General features: G+C 48.2%; 1 protein-coding gene and 1 long non-coding RNA gene across 11 annotated transcripts in view; one reads left to right on the forward strand and one right to left on the reverse strand.

Moving 5' to 3' along the window:
• LOC123618637 (uncharacterized) overlaps window positions 1-14,232 on the reverse strand; it is a 36,528-nt gene extending 22,296 nt beyond the window's left edge. For 4 of the 5 annotated variants that reach the window (XR_006727072.2, XR_012503286.1, XR_006727071.2 and 1 more), the window contains exons 1-4: window positions 12,616-14,232; window positions 9,599-9,760; window positions 8,962-9,075; window positions 5,180-7,754 (exon numbers count right to left, since the gene is read on the reverse strand). This is a non-coding gene — a long non-coding RNA (uncharacterized LOC123618637). The remainder of the gene's footprint in view (window positions 1-5,179; window positions 7,755-8,961; window positions 9,076-9,598; window positions 9,761-12,615) is intronic. The other variant, XR_006727074.2, reaches the window with a different exon arrangement.
• The window catches only part of SLC14A2 (solute carrier family 14 member 2), a 429,661-nt gene that overhangs the window by 313,091 nt on the left and 102,179 nt on the right, over window positions 1-14,391 (forward strand). The window lies entirely within an intron of this gene.

Below are 14,391 nucleotides of genomic sequence, written 5' to 3' on the forward strand. Positions count from 1 at the left end.
CGGAGGAAGCATAAACAGCGCCTTCAGAGAGCTTGCGATGTAAAGGGAAAGGTGAACCCCTCAGACAGCCATGATGCTGGAGAAGGAATGCTGAGTCAGGTGGAGGGTCAAGGCGCTGAGCATCCCTAAGTTTCGGAGAGGAGAGCGGTGGAGAGCAAAAGGCGTGGTTGAAGTTGAGCCCCTTAATCCGATGGGAAGAAAGTGGGATTTGGGTGGAGCCCTGAGGACGACACAGAGCGGGCTGGATAACAGGGAACAAGACGACGCGTTAAAATGGGTCCGTGGGCTTAGCTCCACTCAGCAGAGAGGAGGGCTGTGCGAGGCAGCCGAAGTGGGAGAAAACACCAGAAAGACCCTCTGGCCAGCTTGAGGAAGGCTCCAGGGTCCAGTCAGGATGCTCTGGTTTCGTTTTCCAAGGAAGCAGGAGGACGGGCATCCCAGCTTCCCAGCAGACAAAGCCCTGAGGTATGAAGCGTACCTGGCCCTTCCACTCTCCTCCCAAGTACTTTCATCCCGGGTTTGTCTCAGGGTCTTCCCTCGTTAGCTTTCCCATCACTCTCCACCTTCTAAACGCGCGGTGTCGGTGCGCTGTGTGCCCTCTGACCAGATCACTCGCATCCGAGGGGCTGCTCTGCTTCCCGTGTCCTCTGTGGCGTGGACTCAGTCCTGGGCTCTGACTGGGATGTTGGACCCGCCGGAGTCCAGATACCATCTCTGCTGGCATGTCCAGACCCTCCGTCTCTGGACCACCTGTGAGCCACGCCCCTCCCAGCTCAGTCTCTCCTTGCCATTTGCCTGTTCACTCCGACCAGCCCGTGTTTGTCCGGCATCCATGCTGTTGCCACAGAGACGGCACCTATCTGTGAGCAGTCTGGTCTGATAAGAGCTTTTACATACTTGATTCATTCACACCTCAGCAATCCAGCAGAGCTGTGTCACCCCTTTTCTCAAAATAAGGAACCTGAGACTCAGGAAGGCTAAATGGCTTTGTCCAAGACTAAAAGGTCCCTGACTTGCCATTGCTGCCCTACAGGTGAGGACCCCGTCCCCGCCGCGGGGACCTCCTCTCCACCCTGGGCTCAGTCCCCTGCCGCAGCTCTACCCTTGGTGCAGCTTCTCTCTCTCCTCCAGAGCCGCGGCCTCCGGGCCCCCTCCCTAGCCCTCTCCTCCCCCAGGACTAGCTGAAGAGTAGGGTCCTGATTCCTGGTGTCCCCTCACCTTCCTGGCTGCCTCTGAAACAAACAGCACCCCTGCATCCTGCGGGACCTGACACAGTGTCCCTGCAGAGGAACCAGAGGTGAATCGGGCAATGTGAAGGGACTCTGGCTGGAGTTAGACTCCATGTTCTCTGAGGTGAGAATGAAGCTCAGCCGCAGGCTCAGATCCCGGGCCCCCAAAAGCTCCTCGTAGGGGCCTCCAAGCTCTGCTCTCTCTCAGTCCTGCTGGTCCCCACCCCTCTCCAGGAAGGATCTCTTTTATGCCAACTCTGAAAGTTTCGAATAACATGTTGTAGGTCCACCAGACATTCAGAGGACACCCGATTAGGCTGTTATTCTCAGAAAAAGTCAACATAGGTCCTTCCCTGACAGAGCAACACAGAGATAAGGCATTGTCCCTGTCACCCAGATAGAAGTGGCAGCACAGGGCAGTTTGCAGTTAAGCCCCAACAAACAGCACAGATAGGCGTTCTGAGGACCGGAGGGAAGGGGTGGGGCGGCGCCGGGAGTCACAGGGCGGGGCCCAGGCCTGGCAGAAGGGTTTTACAGTTGAGAGTGCTTACAGGGGGTCATCCCAGCTGGGAACAGGTCAGGAAGGAGCAAGGTGTGTTTTGGAGACAGGGAAGAGGTCAGGCAAGATGAATCCAAGGGCAGAGTGCCTGTCTGGGGGCCCAGCTGGCAATCCAAGCAGGCAGCAGGAGGCCCGGGACTTCGCCCGACGGTCATCCTCCCTCCTCCTCTTCCCTACAGAGCGGCACAGTCTGGGAAGGTCCTGGCAAAATCAGTGAGCGGCTTGCCTTGTAGGGCTGACACAGGCCAGGTGTTCCAGGGGCCAGGGCAGGAGGTGATGGTGGTCACTGCTGCCAGACTGAGGTCACTTGGCTGCAACCCCCCCCCCACCAGCCAAAGAGGCTGGGAGGAGGGACAGCTCCTGGAGGGGACATCTTTCCAGTCTCTACCTCAAGGACAGCCCGTGTGCTCACCAAGTAGAATTAGCAAATGTTAACATTCTTTTATTTGCTCCAGATTTTGAGACTGAGAAGAAAGAAATATCTAGAAGGGATTCAGGAGTCTGAGGTCCCTTCCCCATTCTGTCCCCGCCCTCCCCGGAGGCCAGCCCTGGCAGCATTTTGCGTGTATGCCCGTCCCATCCTTGCGTTCACACATGGCTATGTTCATGTGAGTCCATTAATCGCTGTGTAGGATTTGTTTACGTGCCATTGGATCTACATAAATCGTGTCTTAATCAACATATTGTTCACAATTTGCCCATTTTACTCAACATTTCTGCTTGGGGAATCTTACTGATAATTCAACTTGACTTTCTTTAACTGCTCTAGAGAACATCATCGTATTTTTTTAATCCATCTCCATGGATGGGCATTTTGCTTAGAGCTTTTTCATTTTTTGGTCATTTATTATTATTTTTATTTTTAATTTTTTTATGCAAACAATGCTGCACTGAAATCCTATTTCTAGAGGCACACAGTTCATTCTCCTGTTGTAGAGAATGAAGAGACACTCCACTTCAGTCCAAATGCCATTAAGTCTCTATCACATACAGAACACAAAACTGAATACAGCGAGTAACAAAGGGTGTATCCAGAAGAGCTCCTGCCTTGGAGAAGCTTACGGTCTGGAAGGAGGGATAAGCCTGGTAGAAGCCTGTGTGTTAAAAACTCCAGGACGGGGCCCAGACAACATACATGCAATTAAGAGATAAGGTGGAGTTGATTCAATACAGAGGAGTTGAAGGCAGTGAGATTAAGTCAAAAATCTACATGGATATGGATCGTATCAGGAAAGCTTTCTTAAAAGAACTTGATCCTGACTGGGGCCTCAAAGAAAATACAAGATTGAAGTGCTCAGAGAACAGGAGAGAGGGCATTCCTGGCAGGGCCCGTGTAAGCAAGTGCCCTGGGGCAGGACTAAGCCTGGAATGTGAATGTCTGGTCTGGCTGGAGCGCCTGGCGGCGAGGAGCGAGCGGGGAAGCTCTTCTTTCACTTGCAAAGTTGAGCTCAGGCCCGCTTTCCGGCTGGTGTCCACGTGGCCTGTCGCCCTGGGCAGCCAGCCCGGGTGGTATTTTTCCATTACCCTGAGCAGGGAAGAAGTTCAGTCACTTGTTGATAGCAATGTGACCATTCAAGGAGAAAACAATTAGGGCTGTTGACCTGTGGGCCTTCCAGAGGGAGGGAGGGAAGGAAAAAATTCTCCCCAGGGGGAAGGGGCCGGGTGGGAAACATCCAAGAGGGTAATTGGTAAATATTATTGTTTCATTCCATGTTTGCCTGCTCCGCGCGGGTCCCTCTGCAAGTGGTGTGTTTAAATCACACTGTCTGACTTTGGCAGGTTTAATTGAGTCGCCACTGAAAAAGAAATTATCCCTGTGCTATTAATTTTTATAGTTCCTTGGGGCTTTTAAAAAGTGTTTGGATTTTCTAGGTCTTTGAAAATGAAAACATTAAATTTTATTAAAAGGAAATGCAGGGGGGGCTGGCAGGGCCCCACCAGGCCCTGATGAGATGGTTGGTGGAAAGGTCTGGGCCCTCACAGGCAGCGTGACAAAACTTTTGCCCCTTTCAGAATGAGAGTTAGGTGGTCTCCGGGGATGTGTGATGTCAGCCAGGCCCGCGTTTCCTGCTGGCTCATAGTGGGCGCTCTTGTCAGTGTCACCCAGACCCTGTCCCACATCCAAGCCTCCTGTGGGCCCAGGGACAGCGTTAGAGGGAGCTCCCAGGTGGGGCCAATGGGTGCGCCGGGCAGACCCAGCTTGTGGGAGCCAGAAACTTTCCCAATTTAGGGGACCCTCTTCTAGAAAAAGATTTCAAAATTCCAAATACGAATTACACTTGAAAGCGAAATCACATTTATAAAGAGACAAGAAATCACAACACATAACAAATTTTAAAAAGCTGACAAATTCCACAGGCATCCCCAAATCTAAAATAAGTGACACTCATCTGTAATATTTTTCTTCCTACCTTTTCTTTTTTTGAGCTACAAACTCTTTGATCATCTCTTTACATGACGATCATTTTTCAATCTCATTTTTATAGAGAGAATACAAAGATAATTCAGTCTCCCCTCGAACTAGTTGATCCAATTTTGTGTTTTATTATTCACGATTTGAAAAGGTTCCTTTCCGTCTCACAATTTGTCACTGGTAAATGCCATGTGAATTTTCAGAATTGTTATCAACTTTGGGAAAACCTCTGTCAAGTATCTTTCCTGCGTGAGCTATGAGATTTCAGGGCATTTCAACTTCTCTTTTACAGCGACAAATCTAAAATACTCTGTGAATTGATGAAACTCACTAACCAGATTGTCATCGATGCCTCATTGTAGTGGCGTGTAATGACTTTTATGTTATCTCCGTCAGTGTCAGTATTTCCTGTCAAATCAGCAAGACATTTAAACGTGGGGATTCTGATAAGTTCTGTGTCAGTAATTCCCATCAAGACAGAGACCAAATGAATCGTGCATTTATAATTGTATTACTTTGCATGATTGAGTATATTCCTGACAGAAGAGAGCTTTCATTTTGAGCAGGCGGTGATGGGAACAGAATCCTGTGATTTCACCAGCCTGACAACTGGAGGAATTCCCCAACAATGGCTCCGTATGCCCCCCTCTCCCCATACACTTCCAGGACCCGGCACCATAGGACATGCTCACTCAGGGCTCCCTTTGTGACCCCACCCAGGGTCTGTCTGCGCAGGGGAGCCCGGCATTCCTGGAAGCCTTCCCCCGACAGTGGCAGCTAGCGACATGTCCACACACAAAGAATCAACTAAACGCCATAGGTTATTCACAGCCAAACCAACACACTTCCAACTCAATGTCCCCTTAGCTAGTTTCCAAAGGGGCCACTTTGATGCCCCCAAAATGAGAATGGTATGACGGGGACAAATCAGAGGTGAAAGAAACAGTGATATTAACAGATTGTAGTTAAAATACTTACATTCACCAATGATATGAAAACATATGACCGCGTAATCACACTGTGCTGATGGCAGGCCCTGAAGTTTAAGTGTCCCCAGCGTCACAGGAAGTTCAGTTCCGCACACTATGGAAGATCTGGGTGGAGCCTGGGATGTCAGGGAATTAACTAACTACGCACCTGGAGACATAAAAACAGCACAGGACAACCCACAAGCCAAACATGACAAGGAAGCTGAAGGGCCTTTGTGCGGGGCCGCCTTTGGGGTTTAGACAAGCAGGTGGTCAGGGTGTGATGGGAAACCAGGAAGGCAGGAGGTGGACCTGGACCTGGGTAGGATTCAGGGGCTGAAGAGCACACCTGTGTGTGTGTGTGTGTACACGTGTGCCTCTGTGAGCCTGTATGCTTGGCCATGTGTTGTGTGCCCATGAGCCCCTGCGAGCATGTGCAGGGAGGGAAGTCAGGGATCAGCATGAAGTCTGCAGGAGGAACAGCCAAGCCTGATAGTGGATGTGCAGAGGACACCGAGGCCCGACAAGGCAAGGCAGCTGGGCCCAGCTTCCACAGCCGGTCAGGGACAGACCACAGAGCCATGCCCAGGGCTCCCGACACCACGTCCAAGGTGCTTCCCAGCACCTGGGGCTCCTGTCCAGGCCTGTGCCTGTGTACCTGATGGGTTTCTCTGCAGAGAGCACCCTCCTGGGCTCAGGAAAGGATGCAGATGAAAACTGCTGGAGTCCTGCCTCTCCTGGGGGTCACTCTGTTGTCATAATCACTCAGCCAGCCCTGCCCTTTGACCCTGCCCCCATTTAAAGCCACAAGCACCAGGTGCCAGGCCGAGAGCTGAGTTCAGAGGAGATGCACTTTTTGCTTCAGTGGCAGAGTGGTGACACCTCGTGTGCGACTTCTTTAAGGAAACAAAGTGGGTGTGGGTCATCTCCGTGTGAGAAGTAAGAGCTCTAGGTAATGTGTGCATTGCTTCAGGTGAGGAAATGATGTGGAATAACTCAAATGTCAGTTGAGGAAGAATATCAAGGAATGATAGTAACTTCAGTTTTCCGGCCCTGCGCTAGGCGGTCCGCAGTCTCCGATGGTAACTCTCTGATCCTGCCCGTTTTATAGGCAAGGAAATTGAGGCTCAGAGAAGGGGACGATTTGCCCAAGTCACACAGGTAGAAGTAACAGGGCCAGAGGGTCTGATTTCAGAGTCTGTGTCTTAAACCACTGTGACCTACTGTCCTCAATGGACAAAGGTGGGGGTAATTCTCCCAGAAGCACAGAACCTTGACCAAACCCCCCAAAACATGGGACCACTTAAAATTACCTCTAAGTAGAAAGCTGAAGGTAGCCGTCTCCCTGCTGTCATCGCTCACACACACACAGGGAACACACATACACCACACACACACCCAACACATGGACCACACACGTCCACCACACACACACACACACACACGTCCACACCACTGTCTCTCTGACCTGGCCAGATGTCCTTCCTGCGACTGTCCCTGCCCTGACAATTAAGTCTCCCGCCAGTTGGCTACTGATCTTTGACTCATTTAATCTCCAAGTGAACCTTCAGTACTTACAGCTGTTGCCTCTTAATATTTCAGGGTATTAAAGGGCAAATCTGGGGTGCCAGAGAGTCTATCTCCATCAGCAGATAACTGCAGGACGGGGCAGGCTGAAAATACTTCCAGCTTTACTCAGAAGGACAGGTTTCTGAGAGGCGCTGGAGAGGGCTAGGAGCAAGGCAAAAGGTTTTCAGAGTGTGCGTGTGCGTGTGTGTGTGTTCAAGCTATTTTCGGGTGACACTAAAGTTGAAGCCTTAAGTGGTCAAAGGGAGTCTGGTGATTTATTGGGGTTGAGTATTTGAGATCTCAAAGCCAACCATTCTATGACTCTTGTCTCATTTTACAGCTGGCACACGTGCACATTGTGTGTGTGTGTGTGTGTGTGTGCGCGCACGCACGCGCATGCACAACTCACAAAGAAAGAACCAGAGAGTTAGTCTGACTCAGGCTGACGGATACCAGTTCCAAATTTTCTCTGCAACTCTGTTTACCATTGTTCATGCCAAGAAGTAAAGGCCAACACCGCCTCCCAGACTGAAGTCATAAATCTCAGGCCTGTGGGAACAGGGCCCACCCTTCCCCAGCAGAGATAGACAGAGACGCGGGCCCAGACACACGGAGCGTGGAAACTTCCACTGGCCTGCATTTGACCTCCCCAGTTCTGCGTCTTAAAGGGACCCCGGCTGACAGAGAGCAAGCTGGCTGGCCAGCCCAGACCCGTCTGCCGGCTTTGAGCTGTTGTCCTGTCTCACTGGATACCTAGGATGCCCGAAAACTCGGGAAGGAGTCAGGGAGCCCCTTAAGCTCAGGAGCCTGAGGTCATTTTCGGTCCATTTCTGAAAGAACCAGCCTCTGTCTGGGGGTGAGCCTGGCGAGTGTGCGGCACGGGGGCGGGACCCCTGGGCCTTCGAGGCTCTGCCCCGAGCAAGCTGCCCACCTCCTGGGTCTCCACCTTTGCCGGCCCCTTCATGGAAGAGTTGTTGGGTTCAAAGTCAAAATGGTTGGTTACCTCAAGAGGAGGCCTGTAAAAACAGAAAAGGAAAAAAAAAAAGTAAAAGTCCAGGCAAGTGTAGGTAATTTGTGAACCACAAACCCGCCCCAGGGTCTTCGGAGAGGACAGTGAGGACGTGGAGAAGGGCCGCCGTGGCCTCTCAGAACCTGCCCCCCAGCGTCACAGGGCGCGGCCCGGGCTGGTCCAAGCGCTCAGTTACTGCGGTTGAAGCGGGCGGTGTTGGGCTGTCCTCACCCCCTCATGCAGACGCTCATGGAAGCGCCCTGTGCCCGCTGCTGGGAGGCTTGGGGGACTGGGCCCCCAGCACTATGAGCAGCCTCCTCTCTGCCTTTTCCCTCACATCCCCAAGAGCCTTCCCTTCCATGGCCACCCCCAACAGGGCCTTACCTCACCCATTCCCCACCCTTTCTGCATTCTGAGATTCGTGGCCTGTGGCTGTGGGACTGTGCAGATTGGGGAGCTCTGTGATGGCGTCAGTACATCACTGGCTGGTGCCTGGTGCTGTGGCTGCCCAATATGGTACCGCCACCAGAAAAGCCAGAGGCCCGGCCTGGCCTTGCCTTCAGAGAGCGTGCAGTCTGACCAGGGGAGTGTGGGTGCCATTAACGCTGTTGGCTGAACGTTTCTGGTCCTGCCCTCATTCAAGGCCTTGGGTAGGATTACACTTCGGCTCATTGTGGTGGGCGGAGTCATGAGAATGGTTCTGGCCAATGAGCTGTGAGCTGAAGTGTCATGTCACTTCCAAACCAGAACATCTAACTGCTGACACCAAGACCTCACAAGTGTTTTATCTTTGGCATGAGGACTAGCTGTTTCAAGAAAGCAGCTCCTTCATCAGCCTGAGTCCCTGAAGGACAATGTTGATCTGAGGCTACTCCCTCACCCGCCAGAGACCACGTCAGACATTTAGTACGAGCAAGAAATAAGCCTATGTTGTTTTAATCCACAGAGACTTGGGGGGCTGTCACTGCAGTACAACCTAGCCTACCCTGATGGGTACAGAGACACATAGAGTATAGGTCTTGGACAAGGTGAGAGTAATAAAAAGCTGTGGATAGTCATATTCTGAGTGTTCCAGGATTGGCAATCTGGTAAATTCCAGATGCAGTAAAAGAAGAGGAATTTATTGTAAGCTGGACATGGTCAAAGAGCACTTCCAGGAGCCTGTCTAGGATTTAAATTAGATTGATGGGAAGAAAATGGTAGGAAATGCTCACCTCTCCCAGTTCTCCTTAAAACTTGGGCACTATACAATGGAATACTACTCAGCCACGAAAAAGAATAAAATAATTCCATTTGCAGCAACATGGATGGACCTGGAGATTGTCGTTCTAAGTGAAGTAAGGCAGAAAGAGAAAGAAAACTATCATGATATCGCTTATATGTGGAATCTTTAAAAAAAAAAAAAAAAGACACAGGTGAACTTATCTACAAAACAGAAACAGACTCGCAGACATAGAAAGAGGACAAACTTATGGTTACCAGGGGGTAAAGGGGGTGGGAAGGGATAAATTGGGAATTCAAAATTTGCACCTCTTGGGGAGTGATGGAAATGTTAGCTTTCTTAACTGTGGTGGTGGTTTCATGGGTTTATACATCTGTCAAAATTCATCAAATTGTACATCTGAAATATGTGCAGTTTACTGTACAGGAATCATACCACAATAATGGTGTTACAAAAAAGAAAACAAATTTGGGCACTTATTTCAGCCTAAATGCATGTCCAACATTTCATTAGTTAGGAGGGAACCAGGCTTCAGCTGCATCCATCATGACCCCATATCTCCTCATCCCAACTGCCTCTCAACACACGCCTTTAATTTTCTATTTATTTCTATCTTCTCTCACCCTTACCTCAAGTGAGAAAATGTGGTATCCTCTTCCTGTCCACATCCAATCCATCCCAAGAACTCTCCGGGGTTCAATTCTCAATGATCCATCCTCCCCTCTCCTGTGTTTATACCTCCCTCTGTACTGGTTCCCGTCAACAGCCGGTAAATGTTCTCAAATGCCTCTCTGTTTGAAATAAAAACCATCTCTTAGCTTTGAATCAATCTCTTTACTTTAGTCTAAATGATTAATTCATATACCAATTCTAGACTTCCTTATTCCTTTAGAATCCACTATGAGCTTCCTTCTCACAAAATAGAATTCAAGATTTAGCGATCAGATGCTATAAAAAGCAATTCAAGGTATATTAAATCTCTACTTCATATCTCACCCCTGGCCAGGGTTAGCCACATCACAATATATCTGGGAAATCAATATTCTATGAAATAGGGATTTCAAGAGTAAAGTTTACCTTGGCTGGCTATGTGTGGGTAATTAGGCATGCTGTAGTGATAATAGATCTGATTTAGTACGAAATGCTAGTGTCATTATGGTAAAATAATTTGGCTCATTAATTTGTCTGCCAAGAGTGCTGGTCTACACCCTTACCCACTCTCAATGACAGTGGGAGATGGAGCCCTGGGGTGGAAATCAGGAGTCCTGGGTTCCCATCCCAGCCACCAGCTAACCAGCTGTCTGATCTTGAGCCAATCACATGCCTTCTTCAGGCTTCAATTTCTAGCCCACCCACCTCCATCCTTAATCAAGATGCTGACTAAAAGTCATGCGTCGGCCTTTAAAACCGCAATGCTCTTTGATTCTTTCTTATCATCCTTTTCCGTGCTAAATTGTAGAGTTGTCAAGAATGAAGAAAGAATTGGAATTGTATCAATTTGTTCCAGATAAGCAGTAACAAAGTATCTTTCATCCTATAGCAAGTGTGTGCCATTGAGGGGGACCAGCTGGTGAGGGATTGATTTGGGCTGATGTGTGGTTAGCATCTCTTAACAGAAGAAGTGTAGGAAGAGTGCAGCACTCTGGTCTTATCCCAGCAACATCCCTATTAGCCGTGTGACCCTGAACCTGTCACTTAACCACTCTGGGCTGCCTTTTGGGCTCTAAAATTCCATGGCATCTTACGTGTTCCTGAAGACCCAGTCTGCAGTCTCTCTAAACCCTCACCTCACCCTCATCTTGAAATGAAGCTCTTCTTGGATTATATGGTTGGTACTGTCAACTGAAATAAAATGCACAGCCTAAAAGTTGAGAGCTATGTTTTATTCAGCGGACATTTCTGAGGGCTTAAGACTTAAGCCCGGGATGACAGCCTCTCAGATCGCTCTGAGGGACTGCTCCAAAGTAACAAGATAGAAGCCAGGATATATGAGCTCTTGCAACAAAGACCAGATAGTCAGAACATCAACAGATGTTAATTAATTAACATCAATCGATCATAATCATAATCAAATCAAATCATAATTAAAAGATGTTAATTAAAGAAAACCAGAGATCTCAAGTTAAGGAATTTAGTGCTTCTCTATTTATGGGAAGGTGCAAAGATCTGGGGTCACTGAAATCATTTCTTTGATATGCACCTGGCTCTCTAGGGCCAGCGTCCTGTCCTTTCCCGTCCTGAGTTCCTGCAGAGCGCACCGCTGCGGAGGCCAGGCTGCCTGCTCCTATGCATCTGAGTTCCGTCCGCTCACTGTCAGGGGTCACGGTAGCAGCTGATGACTTGATGGCCACAGCATCCTTTGTTTACCAATAAGGCTTGAAATATTTTTCATTCTCAGTACTTAACGCAAATGATGGGTTTTAAAGCATCATGGCAGAGGTCCTTCCTCTCACCTCCCAAACTTCCTACTCTAAGACCACCCAAGCCTACATGAACTCAAACACTGGGCTCTGAGAGTGACAAGGGAGTGAAACAGCGCCTTAGAGAAGTCAGAGCCTACAGGCACTGAGTCCACTGTTTTCTGATTCACAGCACGTTGGTAACTCGGAATTACAAGTCCTTTAAAAAGTAGTCATACTTTAGGTTACATGTTGTGTTGAAGTCTGCAAGCAGTGTGACTTCCATCAATTTCCTTGATCCTCACAAGACTCTCATTCTCAGTTCTCCTGTCTGGGACCTTTGGCAGCACCCAGGAGGACCATGCACCTCCTCCTGGAGCACCGTGTGACAGCAGTATTGTGAAGCAAAGGTGAGGAAGGCGTTAAGGAACGTGAGGTTGTAAATAAGGTTTCCTTGTTTCTACATGAAGCAAACGCAGATGAATTACAGAGTCGGTTCTGTCTCCTTCCGCTAGAGTAGAAACAAGAGGAGATCAGGGTCTTTTTATGGTGGTTGTTCCTTGTTGAGTCCCCAGTGCCACAACAGTGCCATGCAGAGGAGTACAATTTTGATGAATGAGTGAATGCACACTGTATATGAATTTTTAGGCTAAAACCGGAGACTTTGGGGAAATGGTGTCATCAAAGGCATGTCACTTTAAGCTCTAACACTAGACTCCTTGCAGTTTATTAGTTCAATAGCCCTTCCCTTTAGGGCACTTCCTGAAGACTAGAAATTAGGGTATGATTCACCCCGCTTTACAGAGGAGGAAAGGATGCTCTATGAATGAAAAAACATACTCAAGCATATACAGTCCAGAAGGAATGGAGGCCAGGACTAGAACACATGCCAACTTGACACTCATTTATTTAGTAAACTCTGTGTGCCGAACATTGGGTAATTGCACTTTTAAACACAATGGAGCCACAAGGGACTTCCACTCCCCGCTGGATTTCCTCCTGGCAACTCTGCTCATCTCTCTCTTGAGCGCTGCCCACACCCAGGCCTGGCCTGGGGGTGCCTGCCCTTTGAGAAGCTATGCCAAAAATCTTCCGTCTTCCCTCTCAGGTCCTGACAATAGGCTTGGCATCCTTTTTCAATTCCAAAGATACACTGGTAGTTTCTATGGGGCTACAGAGGGGAGTATAAATAGCAAACATGTGATGGTTATAAAATCTAAGAAATTAGGCGGCAGTTTTACACTTACGGTCCGATATGTAATTCCTGACTCCTTACTGGGCGCAGAAGTCTTGAGAGGCCTAGACCCAGAGTCCTTTCCGCTGCCCCACCACACCTTACGCTTTCTTCTCTGGGTCCATGTCTTCTAATATGCCAGCCAAGATCACTCACATCTGCCAGACTCCTCGGCCTGCCAAGGCCATGGCCACCTGCTCTTATTATCTGAAGAGCCACCAAAACCCAGAGACAACTGATGTCTGAAACAACAGAAACATGTCCTCATTGGGCAGAACATATGACACGTAGCTGAGTTTGGTTGAACACTATCTGAGGCCTTTGATCTTCTGCTGGGCCCTCCAGAGACAGCAGTTCACAACACTGGATGCCTATCAGAATCCAGGGGGTCTCCACCCTGGACCAAGTGAATCGAAATCTCTGGGGTAGAGTCCAGATATAGTTTAAAAACAAAATCTAGAAAGGGTCTAGGATTTTTTTAAAGCTCCCCAGTGATCCTAATATTCAGCCAGGATTGAGAACCGCTGCTGTGATGGACTCGCTTCCTTTCCTCTGGGGTATCTGAAACTTTGTGGTCAGGCTAGTCTTTAAAACTAGGAGGAGTTAATTAGCACATGTGCATTTAGACTGGCTCCACTGAGGCAGCCAAAGCAGTTCCCAGGATAAGTTTCAAGGGTTCAGGCCTCAGACTCAGAAGGTTTCAGTTCTTCTTTCCTGAAAGCATGTGATCAAATGTCCCGAACACATCACCAAGTGAGTACCCACTGAGCCTACAAAAATATAAATATGACCAATGACCTCTTATGCCAGATTCCTCACTCAGCGTTTCCAGAGTCCTTTGCCCACCATCAAGACTCTCGACGCCTGGCCCCAACATCCTGTTCAAACTTTCTTCTACTATATCCCTCGACACAGACCCAACTCCTGGTAGATGGTCCCCATCTACACCCCCATTTTAGTCTGCAGATCTAATCCCAGCATTCATCTGCCTGGGCCGATCAGAAGTACCTTTCCCTACTATCTGTCTCTCTGCAGCCTAACTTTAAATCCCAACTCAAAATCATCTTTGACGTGCAAAATTCTGTAGGACCACACGGGCTCCCAGAAGCTGCTTCCTCTTCTGAGCTCAGTGTCCCTCACACGTAACATTTATTCTGACACTTCAGATACGCTAGGTGGGCAAATGTGTGTACATTCCCTAATGGGCTGTAACTCCTACATATGGTAGAAATCAAGATTTTTTTAATTCAAGTATAGCAGGTTTCCAGTGCTGTGTTAGTTTCAGGTGTATAGCAAAGTGATTCAGTTACATATATATATTCAGTTGTGTATATATATATGTTCTTTTCCAGATTCTTTTCCATTATAATTTATTATAAGACAGAATATACGTCCCTGTGCTATACAGTACGTTCTGATTGATTACCTATTTTACACATAGTAGTTTGTATCTGCTAATTCCAATCTCCTAATTTATTCCTCCCCTTTTTTCCCTCATTTGTAGCCATAAGTTTGTGTTCTATGTTTGTTTGTTTCTGCTTTGTAAATAAGTTCATTTGTATCATTTTTTAAGATTCCACATACAAATGATATATGATATTTGTCTTTGTCTGACTTATTTCACTTACTATGATAATCTCTAAGTCCATCTATGTTGCTATGAATGGCATTATTTCAATATTTTCATGGCTGAGTAGTATTCCATTGTGTTTACATACCACATCTTTTTCCAGTCATCTGTAGATGGACATTTAGGCTGCTGCCATGTCTTGGCTATTATAAATAGTGC

Source organism: Camelus bactrianus, chromosome 30, assembly GCF_048773025.1.
Source record: "Camelus bactrianus isolate YW-2024 breed Bactrian camel chromosome 30, ASM4877302v1, whole genome shotgun sequence".
NCBI lineage: Eukaryota > Metazoa > Chordata > Mammalia > Artiodactyla > Camelidae > Camelus > Camelus bactrianus.